This window comes from Giraffa tippelskirchi, chromosome 7 (assembly GCF_054371585.1).
Source record: "Giraffa tippelskirchi isolate mGirTip1 chromosome 7, T2T-mGirTip1v1.2.pri, whole genome shotgun sequence".
NCBI classification, from domain to species: Eukaryota; Metazoa; Chordata; class Mammalia; order Artiodactyla; family Giraffidae; genus Giraffa; species Giraffa tippelskirchi.
The window spans coordinates 94,443,332-94,457,865 of record NC_137281.1 but is presented as its reverse complement, the minus strand read 5'-3'; the positions used below and the strand labels follow the sequence as shown (position 1 = coordinate 94,457,865).

Genomic DNA, 14,534 nt, shown 5'->3' with positions numbered 1-14,534 from the left:
TCATGAGTTTCAGTGATGAAAGAACTGCCTTTCTTCTCACTTCTTTCCTCTGTCATTACAATAATCTGTCCCAATCTTAAGGCTTATTAGTGTATGAACACATGCATGTGCATACAGAGAATGGTTTTGAGTTTACATTTGCATAGATTTTTAGAGTAAACATTTGTTTTCTATAACTCCAAAAGACTTTTCAAGACTTATTTTTAGAGGGCAGAGGATCAATACACAGATAATACAAAGTCGGTGCTATGAATTCAAAGATAGTAGTACTATGTACCCAAGACATTGCAATCCTAATATTAAAGATATAAAAGTAAAAATGTAAATTACTCTAGGGATGAAGCTGCTTATTATAACCATTGGCTGTTAGTTTTATACAAACTCTGAAAGTGGTCTAAAATTTCTAATTTTTGTGTGTAAGTTGAAATGTAAAAGTCTTGTGATGTTTCTCCTGTTACTAGGTTTCGAAAGCAAGGCTTAAAAATATTGATAGTTTAATCTAAATTTAGCCTAAAATGATGGAATTAGCCTCTCTCCAACATCAGCAATATAACCTTCCCAACATACATACACACACACACATATACTGTATCGTAAAATAAATTTGCTCCCAATCTAACTTAGCACATTTTTATTACTATGACTAAGGTTCAACCAGGACTTTTAGCCATCTTGTAAAATTTCACTGGCAGTGAAAAGTAAGTAAAATACTTCAAAGACAGGGTGAACTGACTCATAAAGTGCCCTGCCTCAGAGAACAATAACAAATGGTATCCTTCTAAGTTCAGAGACTAAGAAAAAGTTCAAGCTAAATCTAGATGATTTAAATTTTTCTCATGGAGAGAAAACTGTACTTCCTCTACCTATACAGTTCTATTCCTATAACTAAGTTTGATATGGTTCTAGTTTAAATACAATAGAAAGAAAGGGAGGAAGTTATGCTTGATATCTTTAACATTTATGTCTTCAAGGTTGTTTGGAAATGTTTTAGCAGTTTTCCTTTCTCCAAAGTTCTCTTTTGCTATGTCTTTTATTGGAAGAGGTTTCTTTTTTTTAATTTTATATACTGTACATTTTATATATATATATATATATATATATATATATATATATATATATATACACACGCACACACATATATACATATATATGGTTCTGGGCATGTTATTTGCTTTCCTTAGAGACATAAATTGCTTTTGTTCATTTACCTTCTTTGAAATTCATTTCTAGTAGCTGCAGAGCTGCTGCTATGAGTGTTAATAGGCTTCTAACATAGCTGTCATTTCAAGTAATAGGTGCCAAGCTTTCAGCAGCTTATTAACACATTATAACAGCAGCCCTTATACTAAACAAACAAATTTCACAGAGGAGGACACAAGCAAAATTACTGTATATAAATATATATATTCTTATGTATACATACATACAGTATATACTTAGGACTTACCAACATGTTTGGTTCCATACATGATTAGCCCAGAATTGGCACTTTGTTTTTTATGAATATTCACAGAGAGAAAGAGTGGATCGGATTTGTATTTGGTCCCAAATGTGAGACGAATACAAACTGGTATAATTACTGAAAGATTTCCATCCTCTCAACCCAGCGCTGCTCTGAAGACCGAAAAATTGCAGACTTGTGGTATTTCACATCATGGAACTGTGCTAACGTGATCTTTCAGCGCCACTTCATGGGGGATGCTGCAGAGGAAGAAAAAGTGGAAATAAGCAAAGAAATACACCAACTGGCAAAACCACTGAGAAAGAAAGAGATGCAAATTTAAAAATTTGCTTCAAAGAGTCAAATTTGCATTTGGATATGAACACTGGACCAACTCTACAAATGCAAATATATTCTTCCAGATGTAGGGACAGACATATGTACAGATAAATATAAGAGTGTGTATTCATGCATGCTTTATATAAATATGTATAAATACATATACACACACATATATATACATATGTATGTATATAGAGAGACACTGTCCTTTCAAGTGTTTATATATTTAATGGTTTCATAAAAAAATTTAGCAGCTTTCTTGAAGACATATTTCAATGAAGACTCTAAATTTTACATTGTAGTAAAAGCTAACCTTTTTTTTCTGAGTATTAAAAAAAAAAAATCCCAAAGCAATTTGTAATCACCTTGTAATATATTCAGAGGTTGTAAATATGTTAAATTCTACTCTTAAATCAGTTGGATAATTTTCTAAAATTTACTAAAATTTGTAGTATAAGGAGGATAACTTGATGGCCTCTAGCTATCTTGCAAGATTTACGATGTGTGACTTTTATTGTCACTAATAATGACAGGTGGCATTATTAATTCTTCAGTAAGCACAAGTGCTGAGCTAGTAACTTTATATTACTCCAAATGTTTCTATAATACTATCTCCTGACAATTTTCCAATATTGGGAAGTGAGAGAAATTCAAAACCCAAACGCCAAATTTAGTGATAAAATTTAAGATAACTGATTAACAATTGAGTTTTTCAAAGCAACTCCACCTCAATAATATTCTTGTTGGACTAGATGCAACTTAACATCATAGTTGGAAGGAAAATTATTTTGAACTTTATAATAAAAAACAATAATTGATTTTAAGAAACTCTGTTATAGCAAATGTTCAGATCATATAGTGTGTGCGTGCTAAGTTACTTCAGCCCGGTCCAACTCTTTGCGACCCTATAGGCTGTAGGCTGCCAGGCTCCTCTGTCCATGGGATTCTCCAGACAAAAAACTGGAGTGGATTGCCAGTGCCCTCCTCCAGAGGATCTTCCCAACCTAGGGACTGAACCCACGACTCTATTGTCTAACCTGCATTGGCAGGTGGGTTCTTTATCACTAGTGCCACCTGGGAAGCCCAGATCACATAGTACAAACCCACAACTGACTATGCTTGCTTAGTCGTTTCAGTTGTGTCTAACTTTTTGTGAACCTACAGTCCATAGCCCACCAGGTTCCTCTGTGGGGATTCTCTAGGTAAGAATGCTGGAATGGGTTGCCATGCCTTCCTTGAGGAGATCTTCCTGACCCAGGATTGAAGACACATCTCCTGCATCTTCTGCATTGCATGTAGATTCTTCACCACTGAGCCACCGAGGAAACCAATGACTGACTATAAGAACCTCTTGAAGCTTACTTGCCATAATGTCATAATTCATAGAAATAATTAATGACTTTTAACAAAGAACATTTTCTTTTCAAGATGGAAATAATAGTATGCAGGTAACAAAGTCCCCAAATTTCAGATCTATCCCAAGGTTTTCCCAATCACATTCCTTACATTGGCTCCCATATACCCTGTATAGTAATAATTTGTATTCTACCTTCATTGTGCTTATCTAGTGTTTAATACTTCAAGTTGTTTTTTATACATAAAAGCCTTTGAAAACTAAATAATTCTTTTATTTGACACTCTGGAAGTTCTTGGAGAAGGAAATGACAACCCATTCCAGTATTCTTGCCTAGAAAATTCCATGGACAGAGGAGTCGGGCGGGCTCTAGTCCACGGAGTCACAAAGAGTCAGTCACAACTGAGTGACTGAGCACTGGAAGTCCTTCTGTGAATTATATACTCACTACTTCACTCATTTCTAGACATTTCAGATCATACTGGTATATATACACACTACTCACAGCTTTATAGAATAAGCTATTTCAAGATTGTGTCCTCTAGATGCAAGCTCCTTGGGAGAGGTCTGTGTTTTATTTGTCTTTGTTTCTCTCTGCCAAGTATAGTACCTTGTTCATGACAGCTGTTTCTTAAATGTTGAATAAATGAACAAATTAATGAATAAAGACTAAGTCTACTCTGTTTTTCCTAATCTGTCTTAGCTCTTCCTGCTTAGTCAAATTCAATTTCATTTTCCCATAAATATCTGTTTCTAGTTCTAACAACCATCTATACCTTAAGTTAGAGCCAGAAAGAGAGAAGTGTCTGAAAGTTAGGACCTGATCTTTCTCTAAGAACTTCTTCTGTTTCTGTGCCTGAGTAAATTGATGCCAACAAAAAATAAATATGCAGTAGGGTCAGGGTTAAGGGTCCTTTTGTATGATTTTAGTAAAAACATATTTTTATAGAAAAGTATCTGCAATAGCCTCCCTAGAGTTTGGTCAAATCACCCCAGAATATGGTTTCCAATGACAGTTATATGATATATGTGTGAAAATAATAGGCAATGGTTTCAGATTATGAATGTTATTTTGGTTGACATTCTGAGAAACTACCATGATTTTAAACTGGGAGAGCAAAAGTAAAATAATAAATAAAAGGAAAGGGAAGAAAACAAAAAGATAACAAAAATTCTAGCTCTATCTTTACAGAATCTATTCCAGCCAATTTGGAAAGGCTGAATGTCACATGACCCATAAAATATGAACTTTGAGTTTCCAAACAAACTATGAAGGGAAGTTGCTCTGCATTTCCACCAGAATGTTTTTAAGTCCCCTATAAATATATACATGGTTGGATTCTTTGATTATAACACAACAATAAAGGTTTGTAGAAAAATCTGTTTTCTACCTCAACATTGTTTATGCTATTTTAATAAGTCAAATAAACTTGGGAGACTAAGAAAATGTCACTTTTCCAACTCTGCAAGGAAGGAATCTGACAACTGTGACATAATCATTGAAATGCTGCAATTTGTTAAAATGCTCCTAATAATTTTTTCCTGACTTTTATTCAAAGGCTAACATATTACAGAGAGAAAGAGAAAGAATTAGACTGATGGTGATTAACATATTGCAGGAGGGAAACTTACAATGATGTTTAATTTCAGAGTCAAAATGCTAGGGAGTTGGCACCTTCAGAGAATCTCTGATCATGGGAGGGAGCAGGAGTTTGAAAAGAGTGCGGAAAAACATAGCCTTTAAAATAACGAACAGCTTTCCCGAGTCTTTCCATATCACAAAAATACCCATATACCACACATGCATACAATTCCCAGGGTCTCATAAATTACTTTAGTGACAAAGGATTGTACCCTGAATGATATAGGTCCAGTACTACTATTATCTTGTGGATAATTGAGGCCATAAAATAGTTCCAAAGCACCTTATATTTGTCATTTGCTGACAATTCAACCCACTCTCCTGTCTGCCATCCTCCATATTTAATGGATCCCTATCGAAGTATGCAATTCACTCGTTTGTATGGGAAGGATGTCTTCATAGTGCTATGCTGTTGCATATCCTTTACTTTATCTTGTTCATCAGTCTACCTCCTGCTCTTTTTTCCTGTGACACCTCTGAGATGGTACCCATAGCAACACCTCTGAGGAGAAGGTGAAAGTGAAGATGCCACAGTCATCCCCAGCACACAGTGCTGGCAATGCCAGTCATTAATGCAGCAGCTCCTGCCTACTCAGATCTCCCTCGCTCCTCTCTGGTCTTGTTTCCCTCCAGTAGCAGCCACAGAGCTCACTCACAGAGATCCAGAGACTTGCTGTTAATGATTTGTCACTTGTTTAGAACACCTCAGGATGGCAGCTCTGTATAATCTGCCCTCAATGGCACTGCCAGGTTGCATTAGGAAACAATTACCTGGTTTATGACTAGTAAAGTAGGTACCAGAATTTCCAATTAAACTCACATGTTTCCAAAGGAGCCTGGGTGCTCCTGTATTTGAGGAAAGGGAGAGAAACCACCATTAGAGGTAGTTGTACTCACTACTGCTTCACAGTAAGCCAGATGAGATTTAGTGCACTCTAGATTAATAAACTGAGAGTCACATAATATACAGAATGATTTTATGTGACTTTAGTCATTGCCCCTTATTAGGTTCTCACCCTTTGTCAGGATTTGGGTAAAATGAAACAATGTACACACTTGCCTAAATGCCTTTATAGTAGAGAATCAACCAAACAAACAAACAAAAAAAGAGGCTAACATGCAGCTTTATTACTTCAGTCACTGCCCTCCTTCTGTGTGTGTGTGCTCACACCCATGTGTATGTGAATACATAATAATCATGGCATTTTTTTCTTTCTTTTATAATTTGAATAAATGCTGAGATTTGTAGATTTTTATCACCATGAAAAGTATAGTGTATTGTTAAAAGTATCTATCATTGGATGTTTAACATAAAATATAAATATAAACTTGTGTAAATTGACTAAAATTTTACATTGACCAGATCTTGACTTAAATATGCCCTATGGATTTAAATCACTATGAGGACAGAATAAGACATTTTTCGTAGATAAGAGAGGTCAAATGTTGTTGAATGTCAACTCTAAAAGTTATAGTCTGGAGTTTCCATGCAATGGCTCTCATAATATCAGATAACAATAACATTCATTAATAATAAACTTAAAATCTTATTAAAAGTTCCACAAAGAGTATACAGATATTTAATAAAAGACCTGTGTACAAAAAGATCACATACTCCTATATTTCTATTCTGTCCCTCTCAAAAGGAGGGGAAAAAAAACTAACCATTTATCAGTAGCAGTGTGAAAGGAGAAGATTTATCATTTTAAATTTTTCATTGCAGATGGTTTTCATTTTAAAAGGCAAGGAAGCGATTTTTTTGAAATCATTTTTTTCCCTAATGCAATTGAGCCCGACGTCTCTCGTAAATCTTGTTGCTTTAGTAGACAATACTCAATTCTCTAAACTTTATATGCAATAGCCAGCTTTTTTTTTTTAAGATGCTTGTCTCCTAGGCATGAAAATGAAATCCTTCTGAAAGGTGGCATCATATACAAAGTGTGCCACTTAGGTCACTCCCCTTTTCCTTAGCTCACAGCTCTAGGATATTCATCTTTGTGCCCAAACAAAATGATAATTTTTCAATAACATTTTTAAAGATTCCTTCTTCTTTCTGTATATTTGCTTTTTTGTTTGTAAATACAGGGAAAATATATGAGTCTGCTAGTCAATATATCTTTTGAACAAATAGCAAGCAGCACCCAGTGATTCACAAAGTTCATTGAGTCAGGGAGCCAAGATGAAAGCCAACTCATGACAGAAAAAGCAGGGCAGGGATGCTGCATTTGAAATTAAAAGAAAAAAGAATCATTTAATACTGGATTTGAATTTCTTACATGATGTCACCTCCTTTAAGGGAGAGCAATTTAACATTTGTGGTACAGCATTGGATATTCCCATTGAGCAAATGACACGATGGTACTGTGCTGACTAAATTCATTGTTATTCGTAAAGTACATTTGCTGTCAGTTCCTGAGTCCATGGCATGCCTAGAATCAAAATGCTCATTAAAATACCATCAACTGAAAAAAGAAAAATACCATCAATCATCTTTACATGAAAAGTTAGTTATATATACATAAATACACATGTACGTGTATGTATATAAAATCTTCTAAAGGGAGATTACTTCCCATTTGCCCAGACCAAAAATCCATTGCTTTTTTAGATACTGAGGTTGGTTCTCTTCTGACTATATATGTCCCGAGCTTCAAAGACACCAGGAATTGAATAAAATACAATCACTGGTTGGTATGTATTTTGTAAGCTCTAAATGGGCAGATCCAAAGATGTATTCTACCAAGATTCATATTTGCAAATATTTCAAAGAGATACAAACAAAAATCAATAAATAGCTACAGAAAATCCTTCCTTTTAGAATCCAAGGTAGCTAACAGTGGCCAAGATCTCTTGGATGGGAGTGATAGAAGGAATACTGGATCGTCAGTCCCCTGATATTCAGTTCAGTGTTCATGCTACAATTTGTGGCTTCATACAGAAGTGAGTGAATACTGAACATTTTAGAAATACAGAAAATGATCTCTAATCAATTATCTTTAAGTGCATTTCAAACAGTTATCTGTCATGATATTTGCTATAGCATAGAATATACTTCTGCCCTCTCATTGCCTTTTTTACATATATAGCTTTCTATTATTAAAATATGAAAATTACTGAGAAAAAGAATTCCATTTTTGAGGTCTGTATGTCCCTAAGGCAAAAAATTGTAACATTTATTTGAAAAAAAATTTTCATAAACATCTGGAAAATATGTCAAAGTGATAAGCTGAGATACAAAAACCCTTTGCTCCAAGAGTGCATTCTTAAATATAGTACTAAAAAGTATAAATAGGAAAATGAAAATCACTCATAATCCCATCACTAAGAGATTATATATCTTGTGTGATATATATTTGTTTTTCTAAATCAAATCACATTTTACATAGAAACTCACTCTCCAGGGTTTTATAGGAATACAGTTTAAGTCACTTTTTATTTCCCCTCCTTAACAATCTTGCACAGAACCTAGAATATAAAATACAGAAAATTTTAGAAGAAGGGCCTCTGTCCTTGAGTCATTTGTATCCCCCATAGCAATGATCTCCACTCAAACATATGTTCCTGGCTCCTCCTCTGCTATGCCATCCCTAGCCATGTGGACACACTGCTGCAGCTCAAGACCAGATTAAATATTCTTTAAAAGCATATTTTTTATATTTGTATGTTTCATCCTATCACTCTGCCGTGGTTAGAGTGATAACTACTTCATCCATCTTTGTATTCTCTGATATTTGGATTCTTTCAAAAATTTTTGTTGTTGCTGATAATCCTACATAATATTACATTTATACATAAGCCTTTGACCACATCTCAATGTCATAAGGATAGATTCTTAGAAGTAAGACTTCTGTATTAAGAAGTACAGACAGTTCTAAGGATCTTTATTCAAACTTCAAAATTACTTTTCCAAAATCAAGTTAACATATTAATGATTTAGTCCTTTCAAAATATTTGTTGTAAATTTTCTTCCTTGTCTACCTTTCACATTTTTTGAAACAGAGTGAAGTTTTAAATTTTTATTCAGTTCAGTTATGCATATTTTTGTAGTTTTTACCTTTGATAGGCATAGGAATTCTTTCCATATCCTAATGTTTAATATTATCTTCTTACATTTTAATTTTATTCATTTTACACTTTACTCTAAAATTTATTTGCTACCAAGAATGAATTTAGGTTATATTTTCTTCAATAGCTAAATCAATTCTCCCAACACCATTTTCTTTCTCCAGTAATTTATATACTATCTTTCACAGATGACCTAAATAGCTCCATGTTGAGACTTAGGACTTGGGTGAGATGAGTGAGGAATTTATCTGTAGGGTAAAATTTGAGGGGGCACTAAAAATACATCAATAATCAAGATAAATAATATTTTGATGCAATATTTCAAAAAAAATCAAAACTAATGCAAAAATTTATAAGGAACAATATATTTAAATTTTAATTAAAGACAGAATCCAGTTCTATACCTTTCTGGGATTATTTTTTTAAAATAAAATCTACATAAAATCTCATTAATAGCAGTCTTCCTGATATTTCCAGGGATTCCTGTGGAGAGTTACATTCTCTGGGTATTCATCTCTCATAGCAAACTTGCTCAATTGCCAACCACTTCCATAACCATCTCATCACCACTCAGCACAGCTTCATTCTCAGCACAGACACAGCTCCTTCATCTTTACTTCTCAAGGCACTGCTAACACAGGACTATTACACATAGAAGATTTTTACCGAAAGTTTGGAGATAATTGAAGATGGAAGGGGAAACACTCTCAGATTCATTATAAAATAACATTGTGTCTAAAATGGCATCCTCCAATCACTGTCAGGATGATGTCTCCTTAGACTGGCCAAATGCCAAGTTTGCTTTCTCCCTACTGAGTTCTCTCACCTGTTATATGTCTTTTCCAAGCTCAGCAATTATCAACCATCCTTCACCACCTTTTCTCAGTTCAGGTTATCACAGGAAGACTAAAAAGTCTGATATCTTTGCTATGCAAAATAAATGTTCAGAATACTGGTTTTTGAATACTAGCAGAATACTGCCAGTTCTTCATCTATACCTCTTTGCCTTTAACCCTTCAGTGCTTACTGGTCTGACTTCCAACTGCCAGCACCTGGATTTATTGTCTGAGGCATTATTTGGCCACCAAAATTGTTTGGTCCTTGGGAGCAGAAGTTTGGAACTACCCAGAGATTAATACCTGCCCCTTTCCCAGTCAAGCATCCCTCAACAAAAAACTGGTGTGTAATTACCCAAGTTCTCTTACCCTTGACAGGTTGGAGCAGACGAGTCCAGGTGCATGTTATACACCAGCTCCCAGATTTTTCCAGCAAGATCAGGTTCCATTTGCCCACAGTGATAAGGTAATTGATAACAAAAACTTCCTTGGCTACCTTCCTTCCCTGTCTTATTTCTCCATTCCCCTGCCAGTATTTCCTAGGATTACCTCCCAAATCAACCACTTGCACTCAAATATTATACTTATATCAGGGTCCTCTTCTTAAGACCACATTCATAACCAAAGGGAAGTCAAACTTGACCCCATGGCCTTAGCTTTACAAAGAGCAAGCAGAGCTTTTGAATCTGAATTTGTCTTTAAAATGGCTTCAAATATTGTGTATTAAATTTTTTGGTTGAATTAATATCTGACCAACAGCTCTATAAGCAGAAAAGGAGAAGATGTTGGGCAGGGTTTGAAAGACAATATTTATTCTCCTGCTAGTTCAGGCAAATTCCAGAGGATGCAACTCTTTTATTTTTCCATTTCACTTAAATTCTAGTATATATCAGAACTTCCCTGGCAGTCCAGTGGTTAAGACTTCATGCTCCCACTTCAGAAGGCACAGGTTTGATCCCTGGTCAGGGAACTAAGATTCTGTAAGCTGCCCAGCCAAAATAATAAAGAATTCATAGATATATATATACACACATATATATACATGTATATATACACACATATATATATATAAACACATACATACAATAATATGTCTTTTTCCCCTGTTTTCCATTTTTATTTTCATTGCCAGTACATATTTTTATTATTATAGCTATATAATGTTTTTTAATTATATATAACTTTGCCTCTGAATTTTGCCCTTTATTTTCTTGTCTAGTATCACTTATATTTTCATGTCAACTTAAAAATATCAAATTTAAGGGAAAAAAACTTTTTAGGAGCTAAAATAAAATTGAATTAAACCTAGAAATTACTTTCTGAAGAATTCTCTTTCTACATTGAAACATGAAGCATTTCTCCATTAATTTCAGTCTTCTTTAGTGTCTCTCCATAAAAATGGGCTATTGTTTCAAATAATGAAGCACATCTTTCTTATTGCAAATATGAATTTCATTTGGCTGCAAATACAAATTCTCAAAGTGAAATTAGACCTACAGCCAAAAATAAAATAAAGGGCTTCCCAGGTGGCACTAATGGTAAAGAACCTGCCTGCCAGTGCAGTAGATGTAAGAGATGAGGGTTCAATCTCTGGGTCAGGAAGATACTCTGGAGGAGGAAATGACAACCCACTCCAGTATTCTTGCCTGGAGAATTCCATGGACAGAGGAGCCTGGGGGGGCAACAGTCCATGGGGTCGCAAAGAGTTGGACACGACTGAAGCAATGTAGCACATAGCACACATAAGTAATAAAAGTTAAAAAAAATTCTTCCTTTATAGTAAATTCATTCACAATATGGTACAATGAAATAGATTCAAATACAGTGATCTATTTTAGTTTACAGATAAAAGTTCAAAAAGCTTTCATTCAAAAATGGCTTCTAGCATACAGGAAGTTGTTGCCAGTCTTTAATGCAGATTTAATACTATTAAGTATCCTCAACATTTGATTTCAGAGAAAATCAACAGGGTAGGCAATGTAACACCAAGTTTATGATTGGCGTTAATTTCATTTTATGAAATTTCATTTTTGAAATTTCAAATTTGCTTATACCCAGTCCCCAAAATGACTTGGAATAGCTTAAAATAAAAAAAATGAATGATAAGGTTAATTAAATAAGAATGAAGGAAAGGCTTCTCTGGTGGCTCAGATGGTAAAGAATTTGCTCGCAATGTGGGAGACCTGGGTTTAATTCCTGGGTTGGGAAGATTCGCTGGAGAAGTGAACAGCTACCCATTCCAGTATTCTTGCCTGGAGAATTCCATGGACAGAGAAGCCTGGCAGGCTATGGTCCATGGGGTCAGAAAGAGTCGGTCACAGCTGAGCTACTTTCACTTTCATTTTTCAAGGAAAGGAGAAGGAAGTATTTGCTTCCTTTCTCACAGAAATATTTATTTAGACTCAGTCTTGTTTTCATTTAGGTACTTTTTAGGTTCTAGGGCCAGTACCAAGTGATCTGAATGTTTTAAGCATATGACTACAATATGACTGAGAGGTCATAAACTTTAGAAAATGTATAGACCATGGAAAACAGGGGCAATGCAGTGAATTTATAAGAATCCAAAATAACAAGTTTTGCTCTCATCTGTGTAAGAGAATGGACTTCAGAATCTGCTTTTGCCTTTAACTCTCTTGTGAGATATTGGCCAGATTACACAACTCTTTTGGGCCTCTAGTTTTTGCTACCAGGAGTTACCAACTCTCTTCCAGCATTCAAATCTTTGGTCTAGAATACTTTGAATTGCTAAATCTGGGTGGCTTTCTAAACAATTTATGTTTGTTTGCTTATGTTTATTCATTTGCAGCAATCCAGGATGTATACTTATTTTTTAACACCTTTATGGAAATATAATTTACATACCATAAATTCATATCACCCATTTAAGCTGTATAACTCAATGGTACTTTTAGTCAAAATTCCATGAGTTAGATAAAGTGGGAGGGGTTATTTAGATCATAAATTCTTATTAAATGTATGGCAAATTCACTAAACCTATTGGTAAAATGAGAAGGTCACTGAAGTTCCTATTTTTCCAATGTGCTTTCATTTTATTTGATGCATTTCAAATTCCTATGATATCAGACATAATACTCAAATATTTCTACAAACATTTCAGAGACAAATGAAATGTATTAGGGGAAACTCAGGACTCTGCTTAAGACATGATAGGTAAACCAGTTTCATATAATAAATAGACTCACAGACAGATGGTATGGCTCAACATCTCAACAACAGAAGAAAAAGACATGCATCTGACATTACACTACCCCTGCTCTGTGACTCTTGCAAATTTTCTATGCCTTTGTTTTCTCATGATTAATAAAAGTCAATTATACTACAATCTCTCTTAACTAGTCTGACAATGATAGATATTTTTATTAATTACATATTAATATTAACTATGCTCCAAAATTAAAACTTGCTCCTCAGAACCATAAAATATTTATGTTTTGATGTGAACCAGTGGCCATCATTAGAATTTTATGCAACAGTGATTAAAGAAAAAATATGCAGAGATTAAATAACATGCTACTGAGCAATCAGCAAGTCAAAGAAAAAGTCAAAGAGAAATTTTAAAACACCTTGAGACAAATGAAAATGAAAGTACACCAAAATTTTTAGAATGTGCCAAAAGCTATTCTAAGAGGGAAGTTCATAGCAACAAATGTTAACCTCAAGAAACAAGAAAGAAGTCTCAAACAAAAAGTCTAACTTTACACCTCAAGGAGCTAGAAAGAAAGAAAGAAAAAAAAGCCCAAAGTTAATAGAAAGAAGGAAATAAAAAAACATTAGAGAAGAATTATAAAGAGACCGAATGAAAGAAGTCCAGTGAAACAGAGCTGGTTCTTCAAGAAGAGAAATAAAATTGAGAAGCCATTAGCTAAACTCACCAAGAAAAAGAAAAGCAGAACAACATATAAATAAAATTAGAAATGAAACATTACAATGATACCACAGAAACATAAAGGACCATAATAGACTGTGCTGTGCTGTGCTTAGTCACTCAGTCATGTCTGACTCTTTGGGATCCCACGGACTATAACCCACTAGGCTCCTCTGTCCATGGAGAGTCTCCAGGCAAGAATACTAGAGTGGGTTGCCATGCCCTCCTCCAGGGGATCTTCCCAATCCAGGAATCAAACCCAGATCTCCTGCATTGCAGACAGATTTTACTGTCTGAGCCTCCAGGGAAGCCCTCATAATAGACTACTCTGAACAATTACATGCCAAGAAATTTGACAACCTAGAAGCACACACCCTACCAAGACTGAATCATGAAACAGAAAATCTGAACAGACTGATTACTAGTAAGGAGATTGAATCAGGCATCACAAACCTTCCAACAAATAAAAGTCCAAGAACAAATGGCTTCACTAGTGAATTCTACCAAACATTTAATGAGGATTTAATACCCATCTTACCCAAATTCTTCCGAAAAATAGAAGAGCCAACTCTTTTAAACTAATTTTATGAGGCCAGGATTACCTTGATACCAATACCAGACAAAGATATCACAAGAAAAGAAAATTACAGGCCAACAACCCTGATCAACACAGATGAAAACATCCTCAACAAAATACTAGAAAACCAAACTCAACAATATATTAAAAGGATCATACACCATAATCAAGTGGGGTTTATTCCAGAGAGGCAAAGATGGTTCAGCGTCTTCAATCGGTCAATGTGACATACCATATTAAAAAAGTGAAGGATGAAAATCATATGATTATCTCAATAAAAGCAGGAAAAGGATTTGGTAAAACTCAACATCTATTTACGATACAACTCTCAACAAAGTGGATATAGAAGAAACATTTGTTATTGTTTAGTCACTAAGCTCAACACAATAAA

General features: G+C 34.6%; 1 long non-coding RNA gene across 4 annotated transcripts in view; it reads right to left on the bottom strand.

The window, feature by feature from the left end:
* Positions 1–14,534, bottom strand: part of LOC145512748 (uncharacterized) — a 630,718-nt gene that overhangs the window by 254,552 nt on the left and 361,632 nt on the right. For all 4 annotated transcript variants that reach the window (XR_014058734.1, XR_014058753.1, XR_014058750.1 and 1 more), the window contains one exon: positions 1,448–1,701. This is a non-coding gene — a long non-coding RNA (uncharacterized LOC145512748). The remainder of the gene's footprint in view (positions 1–1,447; positions 1,702–14,534) is intronic.